Consider the following 15237-nt stretch of genomic DNA (forward strand, 5'->3'; position numbering starts at 1 on the left):
TGAAGTAGCTCAATGAGGTAGAAAAACGTATGATGTACGGGGAGACGAAATGTAAAAGGTATAACATACAGAGCGACATCAAACTTATGATCCATGTGTTAGAAAGTCCATTCATATTTGGTGTGAAGGACCACTGAAAGTGTTTTGGGGAGGGTTGTGAAGTAAAAAGCATACATTCCGAAAGGAGAAAGGAAGGCAGTCTTTCAAATGCCAAAACAAATTTTAGAGGGAAAGGAATCATGGAGCTTTGCTGTAATTTCCCTCATTCCATCCAATCATTTAATTTTTATGACCATTTTAAGGTTTTGAAAAAAATGTGTGTTGAAACAAGTTGAAACACAGTAGCACAGTGGTTAGCACAATTGCTTCACAGCTCCAGGGTCCCTGATTCGATTCCCGGCTTGGGTCACTGTCTGTGCGGAGTCTGCACGTTCTCCCCGTGTCTGTATGGATTTCCTCCGGGTGCTCTGGTTTCCTCCCAGTCCAAAGATGTGCAGGTAAGGTGGATTTGCTGTGCTAAATTGCCCTCAGTATCCAAAAAGGTTAGGTGGAGTTACTGGGATAAGATGGAAGTGTGGCCTTAAATGGGGTGCTCTTTCCAAGGGCCGGTGCAGACTCGATGGGCCGAGTGGCCTCCTTCTGCACTGTAAATTCTATGATTCTAAGTGGTGTTTTCAAAATAAATTCTTGTTGGATAATCCTATTAATTACTTCTAAATAGACACATATATATGTCATCAAAATATGATCTGACTTTTATGCAGATCCATGAGGTAAACTTGTATTGTCGGTCTGTATCATGCAAACTCTTTTGTGAAGGAATGTACCAGGAAAGGATTTCTTCCCCTCCTTAAACCAGATCAGAAAAAAAAAAGAATATTTCCTTCGGTCATTCAAATCCGAGAACCTCAGCCAAAAGAAATCCTAATGGCAACTGCCCAATCAAACAATCCAACCGAAGAAAGAAGTACCAACCCAAAGTCAGAAGAAGCAGTCAGAAGAATCAGTCAGAAACACGGTAATACCACCAATTTGGTTCCAGACTTTATTTCAGTCCCAATGACTGATTCCAATTCATAACAAGAGGTTCCATTGTCCTAAACCTACCTTGGAACACCTGCCAAAACGTCATCAATTAATACACATTTTAAAAAGAAAACTGCATTCATTTCCATAAATATTCATTGAACCTTTTAGTTGCTCAATGCCTTGCACTCCCCCTGCACACGTAACGACAGTATTGACCAACCCCAGCAGCAAAAGAAAAGCAGGCTTCATACCCTGGACTTCTGATAGCCTGATGTGAGGAATGAATATACAGATGCAGCAGACCAATTGATTGTGTTTATGACCCCCACCCTTCCCCAGGCTCCACTGCAACCTCCAATCATTCTACACCCATTCCTTCTCACAGTCAGCTTTGTGTCTACAACTCTACTGCTGCCCGTATGGATCAGTGCTCCTGGCTCCTTCCTAAATCCACCACTCCTCACATCTGAGCCCACCCCTATTCTATTCCCCAAACACAGAATATTGTATGCTTCTCTACCCAGATCTTGGGTCCAATTCCAATGATCTGAGCTGATCTTCCAACAGAGACAAGGGATGACCACAAACATAGAGATCAAAATCCACAAGGGTTAGCCTCGGCTACTGATGTAGTGGTATTGAAAACGATTTACTAGCCGCGTCCCACCAGAATTGAGCCAGGACGTGACCTGTAGATCCCGGGAGAGGACTCTTCCAGGATCCCTGACAGTCATTACGCCTCGTGAGATCTAACGGGAAATCGCAAAACATTGCGATCGGATCTTGCTCATTGCGGGCAGGATCCAGATTGCAACATTTTGTGAGAGTTTAAAAGATCACTAAACTAAGTGAGTTTAAAAGCTCTCTAAACTCTGCCACGTCAGAACGAACCGGCTGTGAGAATACCGGCCTCGCCGAGGAGACCCCAGCCAGCTGCTGTTTAGCAGGTGGGGACTACACAGAACGGCACTTAGGACGGTCTTCCAGGTGATTGGCATCTGGGCAGGGAGGAACTCTGGCATGCTGATGTTACCTGGGCACCTTGGCACTGCCAGCCTGGCAGTGCCACCAGGGCACCCTGGCAGCACCACCTGGGTGCCAGTCTCACACGTCTAGAGTGCACAGGTGGCACTGCCAGGGTGCCAGACTAGCAGTGCAAAGGTGCCCAGGTGGCATTTTGCCTATGCCAGAGAGCGGGCCGGGGATGCCTTGCCTGTATGAGGTGGGGTGCAGGGGGCATGAGGACCCCCCAACAGGTAAGTTGGGGTATTGGGGGTTCCGGGGCCGTATCGGAGGGTTGAAAGATCAGGGCGCCATTTCTCCGGTCTCTTCCTACACTGTCAAGCTCCACTCGTCAGAGATTCTCAGTGCAGGAAATGCGACATAGTGCGGCCACGGTGTCGGCGGGACATTCCCCATTGAGGTCAGAAAAGAACGGACTGTGTTTTTTTCCCCTGTTAGATTGCACTGGTAATCCAGGGACTCAGGGTATTGCTCTGGGGTCCAAGGTTTGAATCCCACTAGGGCAAATGATGGAATTTGAATTCAATAAAAGTCTGGAATTACAAATATTAAAAAAAAGATATTTTATTGCAAACAATATCAACAAAATATAATGTCCAACAAAATATAGTTAATGGTTTGTTAAATTTTCCCTCTTTTAATCCCTCCGTTTCCCCTCCCCCCCCCCCCCCCCCCCCCCACCCGCCGTGATGAACGGTTCCTCAAATAAAGGCATTAACAGCCTCCACCGCACTTATAAGACCTCTTCTGACCCCCCTTGGAGTAAACTAAATCACCTCTAGCCGGAGAAAGTCGTACAAATCACCCAGCCACGCCGCCATCTCCGGTGGCATATCCGAGCTCCAATTCAAAAGGATCCTTCACCGGGCAATCAGAGTCGAAGGCCAAGACGTTCTCCCCCTTCCCCTCCAGTATTCCAGCTCTTCCGAAACCCTGAAGATTGCTACCATAGGATCTGGCCTGATCTCGGCCCCCATTATTCTGGATCATGTCAAACACCATCTCCCAAAAACCCCTCAACTTCTCGCAGACCCAAAACATGTGAGCATGATTCACCGGCCCCCATCCACACTTCTCACACCCATCTGTTACTCCCTTGAGGAACCCATTCATCCTAGCCTGAGTCACGTGTACCCGGTGCACTACTTTGAACTGAATCAAGCTCACCCTCGCGCAGGAGGAGGTTGAGTTTAATTGTCGCATCATCTCGCACCAAAGTCCCAATCCTCAACTCCTCCTTCCACTTATGCTTTATCCTTACCACTCTTGCATCTACCTAAACTCACTTTAGGTAGCTCAGACCTCTCTCTCAGCTTGTCTGATCCAGGAAATGTCCCCTCCGAGAACATATCCCCAACCCACTCCAGTACCACCTCCCTCAACTTCCCATACATCCCATTCATCCCGTCCCCAGCATCCTCGAAACAAACTCCCTCTGGCAGACAGACAATCTGCAAGTTCTGTCGTCTGGACTTGCTTTACTGCTCACCCACCTTTGACTCAGCGACTTGTATCGATCTCCCAGGACCCCCCTCCACCTTACATTTTTAAAAGTCTTTTCTGATTTCAGTGATCGAGGCTATCAATCCTATAGAGTTCCTTTCTCTCTTGCAAACTCTGCAAGTATCTGACTAGGTCTCTTTTTTATGGTCCTAAACTTTAATTGCATAGTCATTCAGTATTGCCCATTTAACTGTTTGATAGTGTTACGGCACCCTGGGCGAGAGTACGGTCAATTCCAGTCCCAAAGACCCCGGAGTCCCAACATAAATGAATTAACCAATAATTTGTGCATTTTCCTGAGACCTTTAAACCCTGATTGCTCCCAATGAGTTGCAGATTCCAGATTCATAAGTGAAACATCTACAAACCGTTTATTTGAACAGGAGTAAAAGATGAACATGTAGAGGAAATAATTGGAACTGTGGTTTGCTAGTCTACCTATTCCCCAAATCCCATCCTCCCTCCAGTCAGACACACACAAAACAGACACATGAAATGAAACAAAATGAAAATCGCTTATTGTCACAAGTAGCCTTCAAATGAAGTTACTGTGAAAAGCCCCTAGTCGCCACATTCCGGCGCCTGTTCAGGGAGGCTGTTACGGGATGAGGAAAAGGGATGGAATAAGGGGAATGGAAGGAAAAGGGTTGAGATGAATCCTCACTGCTGCAGTTGTGGCCTCAGTATGCATCGGACTTCTCCGAATGTGACCCTCTGGGGAATGGATTTATACAAGAGATTTAAGTCGATGCAATTCTGACCTTTGACCATCAGATGGAGCTTTACACGGGAGATTCAGGTCAGTGCAATTCTGACCTCTGACTACAAGATGGAGCCTCTGTCTCCCTGAGATATTACTGGAGCTTTAAACCTGGGCAGTCACAGACCTTTTCCAATTGGCTGCTCTCTGTGCAGAAACAATGGCTGTATTTCAAGAGAGTTCTCAGTTTGGGTTCTTCCCAGCCATTCAGACAGAGGATTATAGTATTACAGATCTGGCAAGAAATTGCTTGCAATCTTTCACTCCAGAAGATTCCCTTCACAGCTCTGACAATTGCCTGCCTTTTAAACAGGAATGCCGTCACAGGTCTGACTAGGAGTGTTTAAATCACCTGGCAGAGAGAGAGCAGAGAGAGTGTATTCCAGTTGCTTCCTGTCTGAATCGCTCTCTTCTCACAGGACAAAATGGAGTTTTTCATATGCCTTTCATCCAAAAGATTCTGAATGAGTCCACCAATCACAAGCAACAGCAGACAATGGCTCAGAATTTCAGATTCACCAATTGGCTGCTTGCCAGGTCTATCAAACTGACATTGGGGACTCTGCCACAGAACCCAAAGGGGAAATCCTGGCTAGTCCATTAGACCAGGGGTGTTTTTGGTTTGCAGCAGCTAGCAAGACGATTGTAGATTAAAGGCAGCCAGGACAGGAATTAAAAAGGAAACACAGAACAGACAAAAGTTTTACAAAAGTATCCTAACAGTAGTCTGCAGGTTGTTCTTCTGATAAGCTTACATACACATTAATGACTGTACCTGACCGAACCCTCTGAAATTCAACCTCATAGTTATCTTTTCAAATGAGATTAAATATCTTTTAACTCCATCCTGCATAAATTTAGGCACTAAACAAAGATTCTTGTGAAATCAAATCCCTCAAAGGAATCAAACTCAACATCTGGATCACCATCTCCTCTTTCCTCCTTTATTCTAAGCCTCGCTTACGACAGTTGATACTGTGCGTGATCTAACCAAAATGTTTTTAAGTGTAATTTTTTATAATAATAATCTTTATTAGTGTCACAAGTAGGCTTACAATAACACTGCAATGAAATTACTGTGAAAATCCCCTAGTCGCCACATTCCGGCGCCTGTTTGGGTACACGGAGGGAGAATTCAGAATGTCCAATTCATCTAATAGCAGGTCTTTCAGGACTTGTGGGAGGAAACCGGAGCAGCCGGAGGAAACCCACGCAGACACAGGGAGACACCACACAGACAGTGACCCAAGCCGGGAATCGAACCTGAGACCCTGGAGATGCAAAGTAACAGTGCTAACCACTGTGGTACTATGCCGCTTTGTTTATTTTGATTGGTGGGGTGGATGCATGGATCTAGTGGGCCAAGGAGGTGGGGGGGCGGATTGTATGACGAGTCCAGATCATGGGAGCCCCAGTCCTCGAGTTGGAGAATTCCAGATGGGCTCAATTTTTATCTGTATTGGCAGCGGTATATAGGAACTGGGTGTCTAGCAGCCGAGATGCTGGCAAGAGGCGCCCAAGCTTCTAGGCTGGAGCACATGACAAGGGAACCAAGGCCAACTGACGTGTGAGAAGGTGAGGGACTGGAGACTGTGTAAGAGGGAGTGTGAGACAGGAGAGAGGGGAGAAGGCGTGAGGGTGAGTAAGCGAGAACCCTGAGACTGGGAGCGAACCGGAGATGTACACTCTCGTCCTATTGCACTCTAACACGTCATCTTTATTTATTACTCTGCGGGCTTTTTTGCTCAGCATGTCGTTTCTTTTCGGATCTTTAAAAACAAATTAATGTGTGATGTTGCGCCGACCTTTATTTTTCCGAAAATTCAGCGGCCCCTTGAGTGAGAAACAGATATTGAATTGTGCCTCCCCACCCTGGCATAAAGCTTGAACAAGCCTGTGCTACAGTGTTTGGCTGATTTGATCTGGCTCAAGCTTGCTGGATAAGGAATAAGCTTTGATCTGTGCTCTGTGCAGGTAAACTGATAGTGTGGAAATAATGTAATAAATACACACAGCTGGAGAGCTGATTGATTCCTGAAAGGGATAAGAATGGGCTTTTAGTTGAAAAATTCTATTTGGATTAAAGTGCAACAGTACTGCGCAAACAGGGCTGGTTTAGCTCACTGGGCTAAAGAGCTGGCTTTTAAAGCAGACCAAGGCAGGCCAGCAGCACGGTTGAATTCCCGTACCAGCCTCCCCGAACAGGCGCCGGAATGTGGCGACTAGGGGCTTTTCACAGTAACTTCATTTTAAGCCTACTGTGACAATAAGTGATTTTCATTTTCATTTCATTTCATTCACGTGCAGTCCCTAAGCCTAAATCTGGACCGAGCCAAGTAAGGCGTCTCCAAACTGGGGGTAGAGCATAGGTACTCCATGTCAGGCAGGTAAAAACCGGGCAGCACAGTGGTTAGCGGCACGCTGGTACAGTGCTCAGCACTGCTGCCTCACAGCTGCAGGGACCTAAGTTCGATTCTGGGCTCAGGTGACTGTCTGTGTGGAGTTTGCACTTTCTCCCCGTCTCTGCATGGGTTTCCTCCGGGTGCTCTGGTTTCCTTCCACAGTCCAAAGATGTGCAGGTTAGGTGGACTGGCCTTGCTAAATTGCCCTAGTGGCCAAAAGGTTAGGTGGGGTTACTGGGTTATGGGGATAGGCGTGGGCTTCAGTAGGGTTCTCTTTCCAAGGGCCGGTGCAGTTTCGATGGACCAAATGGCCTCCTTCTTCACTGTAAATTCTATGATCTATGATCCGTGTGTGTTACTCAGTAACTTGACTTAGAAATGCAATTGATTTGCCTGTGTCAAACAGGGGTCAAAATATATTTTTCCAGGGCTCTTGAGATTTTCTCAGAGGCTACCTTTTGGTTTTCAGCGACTCCTTTCACATTCTCACTGACTATTTTATTAGGTAATGCAGTCACTCATGATATTACCTTCTAAATTCACCTTGATTTTTTTTTGCATTTCCTTGTTTAGATAGATAAGATAGCACAAGTACCAATGGTTGTGTATACATATAAATATATACATATAAAGTAAAGCTCTTTTCTTGGAATCTAGAAAAAATATGTTTTGTTATCTTATTATAAATGAATATCCCATACTCTGCTTCCAAGTGCAAATTCTATCAATTTGGCACAGGGTATTGGGAATGCACCCCACATCTGCATAAAAATTAATTACAAGAAATTACCACGCTGTTGCTACCAGTTTCAAGTTCCTTTCTCTGATTATTTCTTGTTTCTCTTCCCGCACCTAGCGGTGCACAAGACAGTCATCCCTTTGTTTCCATCACTAGTTTTTCCTGGAGCAGGTCACTAGCCTGTCTCCAGAGGCTTATAACTTAAGGGGCACCTCTCCACCTCTAGCATGGCTGACCAGCAATTCTCTCCCGCTCATACCGCCAGCCATTGGCATATTTGGAAGGATTTTTTCAAGTTGACACACTCAACCTGTTTGGCCATGTTGCGAACATACCTTCCTTGACCATGAAGTCCTGGGGTGGGACTCTAACCCAGAACCTCTGGCTCAGTTACTGCGCCACAAGGCCTTCCTTTCCCTTCAACACCTCTGCTTAAAGTGAGTGCTGCCATACATACCAGAATACTGACTTTAAATGTAATAAGGAGAATATACACAGATTAAACGAACCATTCGATAAAGAATGGTACAATTCACATATGCTTCACATTTCAGTGATTTTTTTCCACGTTCTGCACTTCCTCACATAATCATCTATACTTCAATGAGACAGAGATTAGAACCTCTTGTTATATTACCCTTTGTGGTAATATGTTGTGTTCTTTGTCTTTTCTTCCAGAATGATCCGATGTGTTGTTGACAAAGAATCCACCAATCAAAAGATTGAAACAAAACTAATTTATTGTAAAACTATTGATTAAATGAAGTTTGCACACTCAACTGAGCGACAGTTAATAATGAAGTAATATTGAATCTGTCTCGCAGTACGCAATAATCTAAATAATCACTGACGACATTATGATCTAACCTCGTGTTAACTCTGTCTAATCTAATCTTCTCCTAATTGCTGACACCAGGCTTTCTCCTTCCGCTACTCCTTACACTATACCCAGAATTCCCTCAGGGTCTGATTTATACACAGAGAAGTGGTAACGCCCTCTAGTGTTTGAATTACACAGAGATGTAATAATTAACCCTTCACTAACCTGACTATATACATATCATTACATCTCCCTTTTTTTAACATTTATTTTCTGCTTACAAAGGAAAAAAATGTACAATATTGGTACAATACATGACATATATATATATGAATTTAACATGTAGTGAAAAATCAATAACCAAAAAGTTCAACAGGTACGATTCACCAATTGAGTCTGTCCGGCTTCCTTCTTTTCCTGGTTGACCTTCTTAAACCAGGAAGAGGAGACTCAGAAGTTTTTAATGTCCACCAACTTTGAAAGATGTCATTGTATCGTTAAAAATACTTTCAATGAGTTGTAGATCTGGAAAGATGTTGTGCTGTTTTGACTTTCAAAAGTGCTCGTTGATTATGTTGAACAATTGATCCTTCATCTGTATGAATGACATAGGAGCGTGGTGCTGCTTGACAAATAACCTTTGCAGGGGCAGACCATCCTCCATCAGGTACTTTGATCCTGACTTAATCTCCTGGAAGCAGTATTTCCTGTGTAGTTGCATGTTGATTGTTTATCTCAATTTGCATCGTCTTTATTACGGGTAGATGATCTGGATCAGGTAGTGTAATGGACGGTAGAGTAGTCCTTAACTCCCTGTTCATCAACAATTGTGCTGGTGATAAACCCGTGGCAAGCTGAGTTGCTCTGTAGTTGAGTAAAGCAAGATTCATGTCAGCATGAGAAGCAAAAGCTTTGTAAAGATGTTGCTTCATGATCTGAACTCCTTTCTCAACTTTCCCATTTGATTGAGGATAGTGCGGACTTGATGTGATGTGAGCAAAGTTACATTCTCAGGTGAGTTTAGACCATTCATGGCTATCAAAATTGTCCATTGTCAGACATTACAGTGTTTGGAATACCATGTCTGGCAATAATGTCCTTTGTAGCTTTTATAACAGATCTGGAAGTTAGATCGAACAACTTGATGAAAAGTAACACATAATCATGACCATAGCAATGAAACAAATCAATTCCTACTTTCGACCTTGGAGATGTCTCCAATGCATGCAGTACTCGTTTCTCTGCGCATTGTGCAGGTTGCAATTTTTGACATAGAACATAGAACATACAGTGCAGAAGAAGACCCATTCAAGTATCATATCAGTGATGTCTCGGTTGATACCTGGCCAATACACAGCTTGTCTTGTTCTTCTCTTGCATTTTTCAACGCCAAGGTGACCTTCCTGTATCTGGTTCAGAATCATGGGTCAGAGAGACAAAGATATTACTATCCGATCAAGTCGAAGTAACAATCCATCCACAACTGTTTGTTCTGCTTGTATATTCCTAAACTTGGAACAATGCCCTTTTGGCCAACCATTGTTTAGATGGTCTATGACTTTGAAACATTGAATCCTCCTTGGTTTCTTCAGGGATGAGGTTCAGTTTTACATCTGATGCAGGAAGAGTTTCAGCTCGAAGCTGCACTTGAGCTTCTATGTGCTGTATACATTCAGGAGGTTGCTCTTCTGAATTAATGGAACATTATAATGCATCAGCAATTATCAAGTCCTTGCCTGGAGTATATAAGTCTGAAGCATATCTACGAAGCATATCATCAAGATTCGCTGTAACCTTGGTGTCATATCATTTAGATCCTTTTGTATGATATGGACAAGTGGTCTATGGTCAGTTTCAACTGTAATGGTGGGAAGACCGTGAACATAATCATGAAACTTTTGAACACATGTCAATAAACCCAAGCATTCCTTCTCTATTTGTGCATACCGTTGTTCAGTCGGTCTTGTTGCTCTGGAAGCATAGGCAACTGGTAACCATAACGAATTGTCACCTTTCGGGATCAGAACTGCTGCAATTCTACTCTGACTTGCATCTGTTAAGATTTTTGTTTTTCTGTCGGGGTCAAAGAACCACAGAAGAGGTGCAGTCGTCAGTTGAGACTTTAAATCGAGCCATTCCTTTTGATGATTGTCAGTCCATTCAAATGTGGTAGACTTCTTGATGAGATTTCTGAGAGCAGTAGTTCCGGACAAGAGGTTGGGAATGAACTTTCCTTGAAAATTCACAACAGCTAAAAATCTTAAAACGGCCTTTTTGTCCTCTGGGACTTTCCTTTGTTGTATGGCAACAATCTTGTCGTTGCTAGGTCGCACACCATGTTCTGAAATCTGGTCGCCAAGTAACTTCAGAGTCGAAATACCAAAACTACATTTGGTTCTGTTCAGTTTCAAACCAAATTTATGTACTCTTTGAAATGCTTGCAACAGTGCCGACGTTGGACTCGGGTGGGCACAGTAAGAAGTCTTACATAAGAACATAAGAACTAGAAGCAGGAGTAGGCCATCTGGCCCCTCGAACCTGCTCCACCATTCAATGAGATCATGGCTGATCTTTTGTGGACTCAGCTCCAATTTCCCGCCCGAACACCATAACCCTTAATCCCTTTATTCTTCAAAAAAATATCTAACTTTATCTTAAAAACATTTAATGAAGGAGCCTCTACTGCTTCACTGGAGAAGGAATTCCATAGATTCACAACCCTTTGGGTGAAGAAGTTCCTCCTAAACTCAGTCCTAAATCTACTCCCCCTTATTTTGAGGCTATGCCCCCTAGTTCTGCTTTCACCTGCCAGTGGAAGCAACCTGCCCGCATCTATCCTATCTATTCGCTTCATAATTTTATATGTTTCTATAAGAGTCCCTCTCATCCTTCTAAATTCCAACGAGTACAGTCCCAGTCTACTCAACCTCTCCTCGTAATCCAACCCCTTCAGCTCTGGGATTAACCTAGTGAATCTCCTCTGCACACCCTCCAGTGCCAATACGTCCTTTCTCAAGTAAGGAGACCAAAACTGAACACAATACTCCAGGTGTGGCCTCACTAACACCTTATACAATTGCAGCATAACCTCCCTCGTCTTAAACTGCATCCCTCTAGCAATGAAGGACAAAATTCCATTTACCTTCTTAATCACCTGTTGCACCTGTAAACTTTTTGCGACTCATGCACTAGCACACCCAGGTCTCTCTGCACAGCAGCATGTTTTAATATTTTATCATTTAAATAATAATCCCTTTTGCTGTTATTCCTACCAAAATGGATAACCTCACATTTGTCAACACTATATTCCATCTGCCAGACCCTAGCCCATTCACTTTGCCTATCCAAATCTCCCTGCAGACTTCCAGTATCCTCTGCACTTTTTGCTTTACCACTTATCTTAGTGTCGACTGCAAACTTGGACACATTGCCCTTGGTCCCCAACTCCAAATCATCTATGTAAATTGTGAACAGTTGTGGGCCAAACACTGATGCCTGAGGAACACCACTAGCTACTGATTGCCAACCAAAGAAACACCCATTAATCCCCACTCTTTGCTTTCTATTAATTAACCAATCCTCTATCCATGCTACTACTTTCCCCTTAATTACATGCATCTTTATCTTATGCAGCAACCTTTTGTGTGGCACCTTGTCAAAGGCTTTCTGGAAATCCAGATATACCACATCCATTGGCTCCCCGGTATCTACCGCACTGGTAATGTCCTCAAAAAATTCCACAAAATTAGTTAGGCACGACCTGCCCTTTATGAACCCATGCTGCATCTGCCCAATGGGACAATTTCCATCCAGATGCCTCGCTATTTCTTCCTTGATGATAGATTCCAGCATCTTCCCTACTACCGAAGTTAAGCTCACTGGCCTATAATTACCCGATTTCTGCCTACCTCCTTTTTTAAACAGTGGTGTCACGTTTGCTAATTTCCAATCCGCCGGGACCACCCCAGAGACCAGTGAATTTTGGTAAATTATCACTAGTGCATTTGCAATTTCCCTAGACATCTCTTTTAGCACTCTGGGATGCATTCCATCAGGGCCAGGAGACTTGTCCACCTTTAGCCCCATTAGCTTGCCCATCACTACCTCCTTGGTGATAACAATCCTCTCAAGGTCCTCACCTGTCACAGCCTCATTTCCATTAGTCACTGGCATGTTATTTGTGTCTTCCACTGTGAAGACCGACCCAAAAAGCCTGTTCAGTTCCTCAGCCATTTCCTCATCTCCCATTATTAAATCTCCCTTCTCATCCTCTAAAGGACCAATATTTACCTTAGCCACTCTTTTTTGTTTTATATATTTGTAGAAACTTTTGCTATCTGTTTTTATATTCTGAGCAAATTTACTCTCATAATCTATCTTACTCTTCTTTATAGCTTTTTTAGTAGCTTTCTGTTGCCCCCTAAAGATTTCCAAGTCCTCTAGTCTCCCACTAATCTTTGCTACTTTGTATGCTTTTTCCTTCAATTTGATACTCTCCCTTATTTCCTTATATATCCACGGTCGATTTTCCCTCTTTCTACCGTCCTTCCTTTTTGTTGGTATAAACCTTTGCTGAGCACTGTGAAAAATCGTTTGGCAGGTTCTCCATTGTTCCTCAACTGATTCACCATCAAGTCTTTGCTCTGAGTCTACCTTAGCTAGTTCTTCTCTCATCCCATTGTAATCTCCTTTGTTTAAGCACAAAACAGTAGTGCTTGATTTTACCTTCTCACCCTCCATCTGTATTTTAAATTCCACCATATTGTGATCGCTCCTTCCGAGAGGATCCCTAACTATGAGATCCTGAATCAATCCTGTCTCATTACACAGGACCAGATCTAGGACTGCTTGTTCCCTCGTAGGTTCCATTACATACTGTTCTAGGAAACTATCGCGGATACATTCTATAATCTCCTCCTCAAGGCTGCCTTGACCGACCTGGTTGAACCAATCGACATGTAGATTAAAATCCCCCATGATAACTGCTGTACCATTTCTACATGCATCAGTTATTTCTTTGTTTATTGCCTGCCCCACCATAATGTTACTATTTGGTGGCCTATAGACTACTCCTATCAGTGACTTTTTCGCCTTACTATTCCTGATTTTCACCCAAATGGATTCAACATTATCCTCCATAGCACCGATGTCATCCCTTACTGTTGCCCGGATGTCATCCTTAAATAACAGAGCTACACCACCTTCCTTACCATCCACTCTGTCCTTCCGAATAGTTTGATACCTTCGGATATTTAACTCACAGTTGTGACCATCCTTTAACCATGTTTCAGTAATGGCCACTAAATCATAGTCATTCACGATGATTTGCGCCATCAACTCACTTACCTTATTCCGAATACTACGAGCATTCAGGTAAAGTACAAACATGTTGGCTTTTTTTACCTCTGTTCTGAATCTTAACACCTCAATCAGTAACCTCTCCTAAGTTATATTTCCTCTTAACCTTTCTCCTAATTTTCCTTGTCGTTGAACCCATATCTTCATGTAACAACCTGCCGCGTCACTTACCATTAATGTTTTCACTTCCCGTTTTATTCCTTTTAGTATTCCTGGTCCTATTCACTGAGCTCCCCTCAATCACTGTACCTTGTACTGTCGCTCTTTTTGATTTTTGACTATGGCTTCTCTGCCTTACACTTTTCCCCTTACTGCCTTTTGTTTCTGTCCCTGTTTAACTATCTTCCAACTTCCTGCTTCGGTTCTCATCCCCCTGCCACATTAGTTTAAACTCTCCCCAGCAGCTCTAGCAAACATCGGTTCCAGTCCTGCCCAGGTGCAGACCGTCCGGTTTGTACTGGTCCCACCACCCCCAGAACCGGTTCCAATGCCCCAGGAATTTGAATCCCTCCCTCTTGCACCATCTCTCGAGCCACACATTCATCCTATCTATCCTGACATTCCTACTCTGACTAGCTCGTGGCACTGGTAGCAATCCTGAGATTACTAACTTTGAGGTCCTACTTTTTAGTTTAACTCCTAACTCCCTGGATTCAGCTTGTAGGACCTCGTCCCGTTTTATTACCTATATCGTTGGTGCCTATGTGCACCACGACAGCTGACTGTTCACCCTCTCCCCCCAGAATGTCTTGCAGCCACTCCGAGACATCCTTGACCCTTGCACCAGGGAGGCAACATACCATCCTGGAGTCTCGATTACGTCTGTAGAACCGCCTGACTATTCCCCTTACAATTGAGTCCCCTATCACTATAGCCCTGCCATTCTTCTTCCTGCCCAGCTGCGCAGCAGAGCCAGCCACGGTGCCATGAACCTGGCTGCTTCTGCCTTCCCCTGGTGAGCCATCCCCCTCAACAGTATCCAAAACGGCATATCTGTTCTGCAGGGAGATGACCACAGAGGACACCTGCACTGCCTTCCTACTCTTGCTCTGTCTTTTGGTCACCCATTTTCTATCTCCCTCAGTACCTTTCACCTGCGGTGTGATCAACTTGCTAAACGTGCTATCCACGACTTCCTCAGCATCGCGGATGCTCCAAAGTGAGTCCATCCGCAGCTCCAGAGCCGTCAAGCGGTCTAACAGGAGCTACAATTGGACATACTTCTTGCACGTGAAGGAGCCAGGGACAGTGGATGTGTCCCTGAGCTCCCACATCGCACACGAGGAGCATGACACGGATCTGAGATCTCCTGCCATGTCTTAAACCTTCGGTTAACTTCAACAATTACAATTTCCCCAAAATAAATAAATAAATATATATATATATATAAAACGAAGGAAAAAATAAATAAATATACCAATGAAAAGAAAAAGAAAACAGAAAAACTACTTATCAGTCACTTACCAGGGATAAAAAGCACTTCCTCCCCACCCAGCTTCGAATTCCCACCTAGATTAAAATTCCCAAACTCACTCTTGGTTCTGTCTTCTCTGGCTCACTGGGAGAACTCACTTACAACACCAGGTTAAAGTCCAACAGGTTT

General features: G+C 43.9%; 1 protein-coding gene across 3 annotated transcripts in view; it reads right to left on the bottom strand.

The window, feature by feature from the left end:
• LOC140420938 (connector enhancer of kinase suppressor of ras 2) overlaps window positions 1-15237 on the bottom strand; it is a 986283-nt gene that overhangs the window by 413183 nt on the left and 557863 nt on the right. The window lies entirely within an intron of this gene.

Source organism: Scyliorhinus torazame, chromosome 5 (genome assembly GCF_047496885.1).
Source record: "Scyliorhinus torazame isolate Kashiwa2021f chromosome 5, sScyTor2.1, whole genome shotgun sequence".
Lineage (NCBI taxonomy): Eukaryota > Metazoa > Chordata > Chondrichthyes > Carcharhiniformes > Scyliorhinidae > Scyliorhinus > Scyliorhinus torazame.